The 13,048-nt window shown below is 54.5% G+C and overlaps 1 protein-coding gene across 1 annotated transcript in view; it reads left to right on the top strand.

Annotated features, from left to right (window-relative positions):
* The window catches only part of ASTN2 (astrotactin 2), a gene marked incomplete at both ends in the record, with an annotated part of 316,075 nt that overhangs the window by 285,269 nt on the left and 17,758 nt on the right, over window positions 1-13,048 (top strand). The window lies entirely within an intron of this gene.

The following is a 13,048-nucleotide window of genomic DNA, read 5'->3' as shown; positions in this document are numbered from 1 at the left end:
GCACTTCTTCTGCTCCCAGGTCCAAGGGCGGCCTGCAGCCCTCTGCCATCGGGCAGGGGGACGGGGAGCTGACATCTTCAGACCCCTCTTCCTTCCTCCCGTGTACTCTCTAGAAACGGCATCCTCTGTCCTGTGGGGGATGGTAGGAGTCAGGAGGGTCAGAGGAGAGAGGGAGGGAGAGAGGAGGCGAGGAGATGAAGGAGAGATGCAGTAAGCAAGAGAGAAACACCCAGGGCTTAATGTCAGAGAGACTGTAATAATTAAAACACATTTCGTAGTGAGTAATGAAACTTTTTATGGGACCACAAAAGCAGTTAAAGCAAGAGCTGGCAAATGGTCTGTCAGCGAGAACTTTTTAAGATCTTGATTAATACTTTCCCTTTGCCTCCCCCTCCACCGCCCCCCAGTTAAGTATGTTGACAGCCTCCAAAAACGGAGCAGTCTTTATTACGCATCCCTCGAGCAGGGCCGTGTCCAGGAGCAGGCTCCAAGTGATACCTCTTGCCATTTAATCATTTGAAATGTTTTCTCGTTAAATATATAATAACGCGTAAATACAATTATTAATATCACTGGAAACTGGGCTGCCCTGAAAAGGTGCCAAGGAGAGCCTGGAACAACCGCAGAGCTTGCTAATAACACGCCGCCCGTAAAATTGGTGGGTTGTGAGCTATTGGCAGTTCAGTTTATGTTGCCAGGGCGCTGGGCACGGGGAGAGCTGCTGGGTCTGATGGGGAGGTTGCTGCCGAGGTGAAGGCACGGAGCTGGGAGCCAGAAGGTCTGGCTGTTCGGCAGCACGGGCTGCCAGATCATCTTCCCCATCTGCTGGGCAGGGATAATTGCACTCACCCGTCTCTTCAGGGGCTCCGTGATCTAATTCCCGATGTCTGTAAAGGGCCAGGAGAACCTTGGGTGGGAGGCGTGAGGCTTTGTCCGGGGTTGTGTCATCCCTTTGGCCAAAGCCTGGCTTCTGCTCCGCGGTCTTGCCTCACATCACCGTGGCGGGGGTAAGCAGAGGTCGGTGGTGCCCCGCGCCCCGGGGTGGCTGTGGGCAGCTCATGGTGCCCCCGGGTGAGGGACAGCAGGTCTCCATGAGGAGCCACTGCTATGTGCAGCCCTCAAACATCCGTCCCTTGGCACTGAGGAGCTTTGGACCTGGTGTTCCTGCGGGGACAGGACGGGGGTGACGCACAGCGCTGGCTCTGTCCATCGGCTAATTCTCAGCAAGGCTTGGCGCGCCCTTCGCAGGGCTGCACGAGCTGACACGCGCTTGTACAGGCACACGTCCATGCTGGCATGTGTGGGGCACAGACCTGCAGTCCTAGGAACCCCAAAAATGTGAGCACACACACTGCAGCACACCTTGCTCAGCATCTGCTGCTGCACGCGACAGCACACCTGCGGGGACCGATGCTCCCGTGCTCCCCGTGTTCGTGTACGCTACCGTGGGTGCATCCATATCCAGCACACACGCGTCTGCTCCAGCCCGGGACCCAACCAGCACATGTTTACTTAGCATCTGTGCATTCTCAGATACATAAGTACACACATTAAATATTCCGCTGTTCAGATGTCCATACAGTTGCGACACAGCGTGAAGAAAGCCAGAACAGTGAAATGTGAGGCTAACACTCTGTTCTGAGCCCGCGCGGACATAACAACAACAGAAACACGGGCACGGGGTCACTCCTTAAATTGAATTTCTTCTGCTTGTTTCATTTGTTTCTGTGGAAAAAATAGCTGCGTTGGAAGGCCCCGAGCTGCTATAATCCTGGTTATAGCAGCTCGGCAGGGACCTGTGCTTTTCTCCAGGCTGCTAGGTGAGCACACGGACCCTGCAGCATCAGAGCTCTTCAAAAGCAAATGCTTTTGCTTGTTCAGTAGTCTGAGGGTATCACGCAAACTGAGGAGAGGAGACTGAGATCATGGGAGTCTCTTCTGCTTTGTAAATGCGTCTGACGTCCTGTCCCTTTTCTTCTCTAGTACCTACGGCAATTTCACTGCTGTTGGCCACTCATTTGGCAGATTACCAGGCTGAGATCAAAGCTGGGCTTGAGCATGAAAAACAAAACCAAAAAATGCTCTACAAACAAGCAAATAAACAGCCTGATTGATTCCTCTGCTTTTGAGACTTCTGTAATTTCAAAACATAAACTAACAAAAGGAGAACTAATTTCTTTGTCCTTTGCAATTTCAGCCTGATGAAAATATGTTGCCTGTCAGCCCTGTTCTTTCCCCTGCCTGTAGTACGTAGGGGCTGAGATTCCAGTCCCTGCACAGAGGGTTTTCCAAAGGAAAGTAGTTTGTTTCAACAAAGACGTGTGTGCTCCATCGGCTGGCGTGCACACGTGGACATTCCTGCTGGTCCCACAGGTGGGGGTGCCCATGCTTGGGATCCGTGCTACAGTCCCATGAATGCCCTCAAACACGGGGTACCTCTGATGGGCTTTGAAGAATGACAAGTTTGGTCCAAGCTCTTAAAAACAAAAGGCTTGTAATTCTTGCGGAACACCTCATGGGTCTGGGGATTCTTCTCCCAGCGCTCAGCTGGACCAGAGGCCGTCCATCAAGTGGCCTCCCAGGTGGATCTGGAAGAGGATGGGGTGAGGAAGGCAGAGGGAGAGCTGTCTCTGCGTCTGTTCAGTGCTTGGCTGGTGCGGGCCAGCCAGTTGTGTCCGAGGTTAATGCCAATCAGACTGATGGTTTGGGAGCCTGGGAGCATCGCTCTGTGACAGGCAACTCGTGGTGTTTCAAGTCCCAAATGCCAGCTGGGAGAAGGGGCTCTGCCTTGTTTCGGGGGTCAAATCCAGCCTGGAGGACTGACCTTGCGTAGCTCATGATCCTGACGTAGCTCACCACCTACAAACACAACAGCTCTCTTTGGTGCTGAGATGAGGGCTTCCCTTGTGCATCCCGCAGCCTCCCTGAGCCTTCAGCCCTGCTCATCGATCTCGGCTTCTCACCCCATCATTCTCCAGGCTCCTGGGGATGCCTCATTGCTGAGCTGTACCCGATCGGCTGCCTGAACGCAGCTCTGCCAGCCCAGCACGTTCCTTTCGGATACGTGGTGATACACCAAGAGCTGGGAGCCAGAAAGGGAGATTTTGGAAAGGGAAATGAAAACCCCCTCCAGCTCCTTATGGAGCTGTAGTGCAAACACACCAACCTCTTCCCTGTGCCACAGATACTATAATTATAGATTAGATTAAATCCCAATGTTTCACTTTATTTACATTCCTGACCTAGCCTATTCATTTCCGGTGTTTGTGCCAAGAATCAGCACAAAATTTACTGGAAATAATATGGAAGTCATCAGGATCCCTTCCAGAGCCTTTCCTTGGAGTGTGTTCATGTGCTGAGAAGGAGCCTCCAATTTGCCTTCCCTTTGCTGGCCCACATGGAGCTTCCTCAGGGTGACCCCGAACCAGCCCAAAGGCTCTAGCAGAGCGAGTTTTGGGAACAGTAGGAACCCATTCCCATGGGATGGTCAGGCCCTTCCATGGGATGGAAGTGCATTTAGGATTCTCAGACCACCACCACAAGGCTCCCAACCACCACCAAGTCCTGTGCACCCGGCATCAATGCCTGTTGGGCCACCTCCCGCATGGCTCCTCTGTCATTGTGTGCCCAGCAGTGAAAATACTTTTTTTTTTCCTTCTTTCTTTTTTTTTTTTTTTTTTGGCAAGCTGAAGGAAAGAGGCAAAGTGGCTGAATATTGGGAACCTGCCGTAGCACTGAGAGACAGCAACTGCAGCTCAACGAGCTGAACATGCTGAAGGAACTGGCTCGGAGCGAGGCTGATTAATGTTGACTGACCTCTGCTTTATGCAGAGCTGGGATAAAGAGTGGAATGGAAACCCTTGGTGCTCAAGTGTCTGCTAATGCTGGCAGCGGTCCGCCGCTCCTTATATGATACTAATTGTTATTGTTGGTCTTCCGTCAGGAAGACACATGAATGAGCACTGGAGAAATCGGAGACAGATCCCGACTAGCTCAGTGGCATGGGTTAAAACACATCTGTTACAGCCCTTGGCTGAGGCCCCCGTGTGCACAGGAGCTGTGCTGCTTCATTGAATCCACCTCTGCTGTTCCACATGCGTTCCAGCTTCCTGAAGTTGAGCAGTGCATGGCTGCAGTTTCTTCTCAGGCGCTCCTGGCTTGCAGAAGCTCAAACAAGGCAAGTCAGGAGTGGAACAAGTGTTTGCTAAATCCCAGCTGCTGGCTCCTCCTTCCTCAGCAGCGTAGGATTGCTTCAGAACCAGGGTGCCCCAGCGCTGGCTGGGATGTGGGGTTGTTTTTGCTGAAGTGAGCCCAGCACCGAGCTGTCTGGGCTTTGTGCAGCTCTCTGCAGTGGAGGTGGATTGGCCCCAAGAAAGGCAGTCCGTAGGGAGGACAGGGTCAGGAGAGGGAGAAGATAGTCTCACTGCTGAGGTTAATGAAGTCCTGTGCATGTTGGGCTCTTGCTTCCAACATGGCCTTCTTTTCTCAGCACCCTACACAGAAGCGCACACGTGTGGAAGCCATGGAAGGCATCCCTGCTGTCATCATGGCCAGTCGAGGTGCAGGAGGCTCTTCCCAGCTTGGCCATCTGCTCCGCTGGGTGATGCAAGCAGGTCACTTTGTCTCATCTCCATCTCTTTGTCTGCCCCCGTGGTCTGAAAGCTCAGGTTTTAAGTTGCCTCTGGCCATTTCTGTGCATGGCCCAGCCCGCGTGACTCAGAGCAGGGCCTCCAGGTGCTACTGCAATATTGCTGTCCTGACCGTTTGCCATCGCCGGTCTGAAAGTTGGATTCGTGCCTGCATCCTCCTTCGGATCTGTCTCCTACCAGCATCCAGCCACCTGGGACACATCTGGCACCAGGAGGTGTCTTTCCACTGACCTCAGCGGAGCCTTCCTCCCCAGGAGCTGCCAAGCGCATGAGCATCTCCTGCCTTTTTGCAGGACAGGCCAAGTTATCCTCCCCAAATCCTCTGCTTCTGCTCCCGCCTCGTGCCACAGAGAGAAACAGAACAGCCTTTGTTGCCTTCCGCAACCAGCTCCTCCCCACCCTTTCCTCCGGACGTCCGGATTGAAATAACATTCTTGGTGGTTTTGTTCTGAAATCTCCTGGCACCCGAGCTTCAACCCTGGCTGGGTCCCGGCCCGGCTGCATTGCTCCTTTGGGGCGGCGGGAGGAAGGCGGGCGGTGGGGAGGAGGAGGAGGAGGCACAGCCAGATGGTTGGGGAGGGTATTGCAGTGGGGGATCATACAAAAGGAGGACTCTTCCTGGCAATGATGGTGGGGTGGAGAGGAGGGGTTCGGCCCGTTCATCTGCTGGTAGACAAATGGACCTCTGCCGTTCCACCTCTTCCCATCACAGATTTACTCCCCCCTTGCAATCATGGACTTGGATTGTATTTTTACCTCTGTGTGTGTAGAAACCTAAACTAACATAGATCGGTCCAAGTTTTATCTCATTGACTAATGGCAGAGCAAGTACAGGAGACACAATATAAATATCAGCATAGATATTGCTGGCTTTGATTTCCCTCTAAGCTACCAAAAGCTGCACTGTGCTGTGGCGCTGGAGTCATTTGTTTTGTTCTTCAGTTCTCCACATCACAGAGCACCTTTTTTCTGAATGCTGGAAAGCTGGGGACCATGGAGATTTGATTCTTAGAGCAGCATTGGGGTTTGAACCCTTCCAGGACACAAGGATTTCACTGCTTGCAGGGGGTATTCCTTTTATCTCGTAGGGGAAAGTGGGTCAGGAGAAGGACAAGTGGCTTTGTTCTTCATTTTCTAGATGGGGAAGCTGAGGCAGGGAGCAGTGATGTGACGTGCCTGAAGCTTTCCTTGAGCTGGATCTGACTATTGAGGTGAGGGGTGTCCTCACTCAACTTCACCCGAGCCCTGATTCAGGGCAGCACTTAAAAGAGCTGCTTCTTGAGCCGGGGACCGTGCAACACCTCCTGCTCAAAAGTGGGGCCTCCTCTTCCGAATTTCCTTAAGTGGGCTGAGCAGTAGATACCTGAGAGATGACATCAGGGAAGTCAAGGCAAGTCCTCGAGATCTCCACAGAGCCATTTGGTGTCCTGCACTCTCCCTTCTCTTGTCCTTGGTCTCTGTTTTCCTCCTAGCAAAGCCGACCTGGCAGCAAGGTGACTTTTTTGCACAGTGCCAGAGGCAGCAGGCAGTGCTGCTTTGCCAGCGGGGGTCCCCCCTCCTGCTGCACCTCCAGCCCTGGTGGGAGCGATGCTGGCGATGTTGGGGGCAGCACCGGGGCTCCGACACCACGAGGCGGTGCGGCATCATGCCCACAACCCTTCTGGGGTGTACACAGCCCAGGGCAAGATCTGCCCCTGTGGGTCTTGGAATTTAAATTATGAACTCAAAGGATCCAAGAAGGATCCAAGCAGCTACCTGTGAAGATTCTGCCTCCTCCCGTGACTGTTTCCCTGCAACCAGGAGCAGCTCAGCCTGATATTTGCAGACAAGTCAAGGTTTTTTTATAGGCTAATTCCAGCCTTAGGAGCGGCAAAAAGGAGGTCAGCTGTATCCATAAATACGCCACGGGAAGGATGTGACAAGCTGCTCCGAGGCCCAGGTGTTCAGGTACTGCTGCACCCACAGCTCCTAGCTGAACCTCGAGCCATCCACACATCCCATGGAGTCAATCAGCTCAGGCAGGCTCTGGATGGGGCCCCAAGTCCCAAAAACTGGATATGCTAGGCACAAAAGGTGCTGCTGATCCACACAGAAAGACAACTCATAAGCTAATCCTGCCTGCCCATCTTTCCCCCCGTGCTCTAGAGGTTTTTGGATTCCATTACCTACAAGATCTGTCCCAGTTCAGACAAGCAATGTACACACATCTCATATATGGTCTGTGAGGCCATAGAAGTGGTTAAACATTTATTTATTATTTATGTATTGATGGAGCCCTGCATGGGAGGTTGCTGAATGCAGCAGCTTTCCAGGTCTCGAGTGGCCTTTAACTTATTCCTTGGGTCTGGGGATTTCCCCCCCAAAAAAAAAGAAGTTTGTTTATATTTTTTTCTCTCAGTTTGGTGTTTTTTCAGCTCGTTTACAGGGAATTTTGAGGAAGCTGAGTGCAGCTGGGCATTTTCAGGCTGGTCCAGTCTTCGCCTGCAGGGCCAGACCCAGACCCCTTGCAGTGATGGGATTTATTGTTTCCCTGGACTTCAGTGAGCCTTCATTTCAGGTGATGGAGCAGGAGCGTGGTAGGGCATGGTGTGTGATTCCTCAGCTGCAACTGCTGTTGCTTAGCTCTTGCTTAAAAGCAGATTCTTCCAGATCCAGGAAAAATCCCACATTTTGGTAACTTTTTCAGCTGTATGTGTTGAGATGTTCGAAAACCCTCAGTCCCCCAAGGTCTGAGCCCTCATTGCCTGTCTTAAGTTGTTAGTGCTCGGGTGGCCAAATCTCTGCTGCAGAACTTGTGTTTGTAAAAATAACCAGTGAATTTGGGCACCTCTGTTTTGGGAGCACCATCTTCAAGGCTGCTGCTGACTTCAGCTGAATGTGTACCAGAGTATGTCACTGTAAAATGAAGATACTTGTGAAAATAGCTGCTGCTTCCTGAGCTGTCCTGCCTGTAAAAGAGGTGCTAGAGCTGAGCTACATCCTTTGCTAAGCTCCCTGAAGGCTGCCTCAAGTGGTTGCCAGAGAGCTCAGGGAAATGAACCGCATTGACTGGAGCATCTCTGGTTCCTTTGGGTGTATTGGCGTGACTTCAGCATGATCTCCCCATCACTGGATAAAAAATGTTCCTCTCCTACAGCCCAAATGCTGCCCTTGCAGCCCAAGCTGGGAAGCCCGATGTGACAGGAGGAGGTGAGCACCAGGTTCATGAGAGCAAAAGCTCAGCACGGGGCAGCTGCCAGCCGCACGCGCTCAGCCCAGAGCCCTTTGTCCAGGCTCCGTCCTGCTGCAGCCAAGTTGGCTGGAGGTGGCTGTTTGTCATCTGCTTCCTTTGGGCAGTCTCGTCCAGAAATCCACGTGCTGTTTTTTCCACTCTGTTGAGACATATCTGTAGGTCTGAGGGAACAAGACATGGGGAGGAGTTCAGCAGAGACCAGGGCAGGCTCCGTCAGGAGCACCACCCATGGAAGTCCCACCTCACCGTGTAGATGCCACCTCTGCAACCAAGCAGCTACTTCTTGGCTTCCTCTCCCACTTTGTTATGCTCTTCCCCTCAGTCTAATATCTGAGCTTGGCACCTCCTGGCTACCTTGTGCTCCAGTCTGATGCCACCTTGTACTGCCAGGGATAGATATATTTGCCTGGAGTACCTCTGGAGTGATGTCCCCCAACACATGCCCTCATCACTCCTGGTCACCACACACGCACACACTTCCCTCTGCTTGTCAGGAATGAAATAAATTTGATTATACAGCAATATGGTTTCTGTTATGAAAAGGGGAAAGAAAATACCCTGGCTTTCACTGAAAGCCCTCAGAGCCAAAGCTTATGTCATAATTTAAACGTTTCTAAAAAAAGAAGTAGGGGCGAGGGTCGCTCTTTGTTCAGGGGATGATGGCTGGAGGGGACAGCGGGGAAGGGGTCCTCTCTTCATCGGATGAGCTGATGGAGCTGGGTTTCAGACCTGCTGCCTGGGCAGGAATATAGAGAAGGGTGCCGAAATTCAGAGGGCTCAGTGCTGGGTCTCTGGTAGATGTTTGCCCAGGCACCTGAGACCACAGGCTTGGTGCTTACCCCTTGGTCTGCAGACCTTCTGGGGTGTTTGACCCTCAAATTGGGGTCTGCTGCTTTTTTTCCATCTTTTCTGCCCTTGGTTTCTGCTGGGGAAGCCTGAGGGCAGTGCACAGAGCAGGGACCCAAGCTATGCCTGCAGCCCCTGGCATAGTTTTCTCCTTCCTTCTGAGCATCTCCCACCGCCCTGCAGCTATGGAAATAGCCTCAGCTCTTAATCTTGTTGCGCAACCCCAAACAGAAGAGCCTGCCGCTGGGCTGGGATGCTTTCATATTTTCTTTCTGTCTGGTGTGCGTCATTGCAACATCACAGCCTCCCGGCCTGCCTGTGACAGGGTGTGGGAGGAGCGCGCGTCCCGCACGCAGGAGGCTCGGTGCTCGCTGGGGCCGCAAGTGGGACCCGCCTCAGGCTGTCTGGGGAACCTCTCAGAGCAGGCATCCCAAACCAAAATGCTTCCTCGGTGCCCTTCAGCACGTCACCAAAGACGTAAAGGAAGGGATTTGGGGCTGTTTTGGCTTCTGCAGGTTGGGCACTTGGCCCCATGCTGCGCCGCCCTCCCTGCAGGAACATCCGTCGCGTGCAGCCAAGGGCCGAGGCGTGTCCCCAGCATGGGCAGCCTGTTCTTCGGTGCAAAACACCATCCTAATAGCAGCACCTTCCTGCCTAATGGTGATCTTAGCTGTCCCAGAGATCTGGGATACTGCCCAGGAGTCGCATCAGTGCAGCTCTCCCTGCTTGATGCCCATGAAGGAGCTCTGGGCCTTCAGAGAACAGCGAGCACACAGCCAGGGTAATCCCATAAATCCGACCGTTGTGGCCCTGCTGCAGGCTGGGTGTTTGCCTGAGGGACAGGCCACCTCTGAGGAGCATCAGTGCTACCAGGGTGACCCTCTCTCTGCTCTCTCCCTCTTCTTCTCCCTGGGTCTGGGGGTTTTGTTAGGCTTTGTGTAAATTTTGTGGTGCTGTGTCCCCATGGGTCCTGTCATCCATGAGCACTGGACCAATGTCCACGGAGCTGTACGATGAGGACTGATGTGTGCACCTGTCCATACCATTTATTGGCTTGGAACTGGGACACCTCTTTGCTGGGCTCTGTCCCATACCAGTAGCAGAAACACGTACCTTAGAGCGACCCAACAGCCACATAAAACTGCGCTCCTGTGGTCTGAGGTGAAATCGTAGCCAGATCCTGCTCTAACTTCTGGGCATGCAGGTATATGTTGAGGTGCCCAATGAAAATGTGTGTGTGCATGGAGCTCTGCTGGGTGACCCAAGCCCCTCAGGCAGGGCTTTCCCCAACAGTGCTACCCACGGTACCGCAGTGACCGCAGCAGCCCCAATACCGCTAAGGCCCAGCCCCATGAAGACAGGGCACCCCAGTACCCCCCGGGCAGCACCTTGCCATCCCCGAGGTTCCTCCACCACAAACCCAACCCCTCCAGCAGCCTCCCCATCGAGGTGTCCCCTCGTGTGTGTCCCCCCCATGGCTCCCCAGCCCCTCGCAGGCCCCCTCCGGCCTTTGTGGCCTTGTACCTGCTGCACCGGGATTGTTTTCCAAGGGGAAACACGAGGTGAAGCGTTAACTCCACAAGGGCCTTTCCGTGCAGTGCGCTGGGATTAAATATTTATGTTGGCAAAAAGCACGTAATAGGCAGCTCAAGATCAGAGATAATGAAATGGAGGTGTGTGGGGAAGGGGGCCAATGCGGCGGAGCATGCGGGAGCAGAAGGGAGAGGGACCCAAGTGGGTTGTAGTATGCGTGCAGGGGGATTGCTTTTGTTTTCGTTAATACCCCACCTGCTTGGGGGGGAGGAATTGGAGCCCAGACGTGTCTCTGGGAGCCCTGCAGCACTGCCAGGAGTGGTGGCTGGGTGACTTCGGAGGGGACTGTCCTGGGGCAGACACCTGGGGTTAGCAAGGGATGCGCCCCGCGTGTGTCACCCGCAAGCGATGCGCGGCCCTAAATCATTAATAGCACTGATATAGGATCCCTCGCTCTTCCAGACCGCTGCAGTCAAGGTTATTTACCGGTGACTGTATCCGATCAGGCGGCAATGTGGTTTGGATTATCCGGAGGGTTCCCGATCAGGTCAGGAGGCCGCTCATCGCAGGCGCGCCGAGCGAGCCTCGTTGGCGGGCGCTAATGGAGAGCCACGCGCGGGGAGGAACGGGGCGAGGGCAGCGGGCAGGCAGAATGCTGCGGGGACAAACCGCCCTGCTGCCGGCCGCGGGAGGAGGACGAGGAGCGCATGCAACAGCAAAGGGCACTGCTCTTTCTCAATTCATTATCTTTATGAGACAACAGCATCCCTCTCCCCCCCCTCCCAGCGAACCTCGCGGAAGGCGGTGCGTGGGGGGGTGAGCCCCGCGCCGCGCGGTGGGACCGCGGCCAGTGGCGCAGCCCCCGGGGAGGTATGAAACAAGGCATGAATGGAGTGTTAGGAGAGAATGGAAACTCTCAACCGGCTCCCAGGCTGGTTCTCTTGCGGGGGGTCCCTTGCTCACGATGACAGCGCTGCCTCTCATAAACACGCATTTCCTCATCCCCGTTTGTTTCTCTCTCTTGTGCAATCGCGTGTACCAGACGGGAATGGGAGTGAGTCCCAACGGTACGCCAATGTGTCACAGAAAGCCTTCCCACCCTGCCACCAACGAAGTACTGAGAAATAACAGCAGGATTTGAAAGAAAAAAGGAGAAGAAAGAAAAAGAGAAAGAAAGGAAAGATGGGGTAGCTGGATGGGTTTGCTACTGGCCATGAGTTATTATTATGAGTGTAAATTCGAGAGCACGGCTGCACTGGTAGTTTGCAGCATCAACCAGTGCTCAGAAGCCCCCGTTGCACTCAGTGCTGGGCATCCCCCTGGGAAAAGAAAGTTCCTTCCCTGAATGACTTTCCTGGGTAGAAAAAATGGGATAAAAATAGGGGCAAAGTGACTTGGCTGAGATGACACAGTGCTCGAACCAAGAGAGAAACTCCATCCCCTGTGCTTGGCTGCGCTTGGGGGTGCGAGAGCATCGCGGCTTCTGTGCTTCCTTCCAGTTACCCTTGCAGTTCGTGGGCATCTGCTGGGCTACCGTTCTTAAAAAATGCCCTCAGGACAGATCACAAATGGGGTGAGGTATGGTGCTGGGGTCTAGGGGCATGGGCAAGTCCCACCATCAAGCACAGCAAGTCCCCTGGACCGGTGGTTGATGGAAGAAGTGCTGGAGCCCTCACCTGGGCTGGTGGAGCACGGCTGGTGGACCCGTGTGTTAGCTCAGAAGAGCTGCCGGGAGCTGCAGTCCCTGCTCCTGGAGTGAAAAACAAGGGAGGAGACCCCCAGGAGAGGTGTCTCTGGAGCAGCACCTCCGGACACTCGCCAACCCGTCCCGTTCCGTGCTGCAGGAGCGAGGCGGCTCCGTGGTGCATGGGAGCGGGTGTCCAGCCCCTCGGAGGCCAGCTGGGGGTAGCAGGGCTCGCTCTTAGGACTGCTCGGCCGTATAGCCATCATTTCAATAAAGAAATGATTAAAAGGGGGGGGGGGAGAGGGGGGGGGGAGAAAAACCCCAAACATCTGTTTTACTTCAAATCGGGGAAGATTCCTTTGCTTGCAAGGAATGTGTAAATCACGCCGGGCTGGGAGATGTACATAACCCTGCCTGAAAGCTCCCCTGCACTTCAAACGAATTCTAACGTGCTTACTGGGATTTTGTTTTTATTATTTGTTTCTCTCCCACCCACCCCCCCGCCACCCTGTCCCTGCCGGAGCTGTGAGAACCTCCCGCCCGCTGCCAGCCGCTCATCACGTCCCTCTGCCAGCCGGGGCCACGGGGCAGAGGCCGGTGGGCAACGGTGGCCGGGGAATGGGCTGGCATCCTTCTGCTGGGGCTTGCTGGCACACACAGCCCTTGCCGGGTGGGTTTGGGGCATGGAGGGGCCGTGGCAAGGACCCACTCTCACAGACCAGTGCAAGTCATGGCCACCTCTCGCTTGGAGGCCGGCACATTTGGCTCCCTCCTTGGATTTTGCGAGCGGAGGCAAGCGGAGGCGTCCCCCCGCCTCCCAGCCGTCCCATTGTGTGCTTTGATTGTTGGCAGGCTCCGGGTTGCTTTGTTTTAGGAGGAGGGTGAAGCCGGGGCTGGCAGGCGGTGCCAGAGGACAAACCCAATGGAGCTGGGCGCTGCGGGCAGGGGGCACGCAGCCGCCCCGTGCCGGCCGAAGGTGATGCGCCCTGCGCCGCAGCGACCACCCCGGGGCCGAGGGAGACCCCGCTCCCTGCGGTCGGTGCGGCCCGTTGCCTTTCTTCTCAGGCTCTCGACCAGGAGGCCCTATTGTGGTGGCTTATATAA

Source organism: Netta rufina (assembly GCF_964035555.1).
Source record: "Netta rufina genome assembly, chromosome: 20".
NCBI lineage: Eukaryota > Metazoa > Chordata > Aves > Anseriformes > Anatidae > Netta > Netta rufina.
This window is presented reverse-complemented; position numbering and strand designations above follow the sequence as displayed.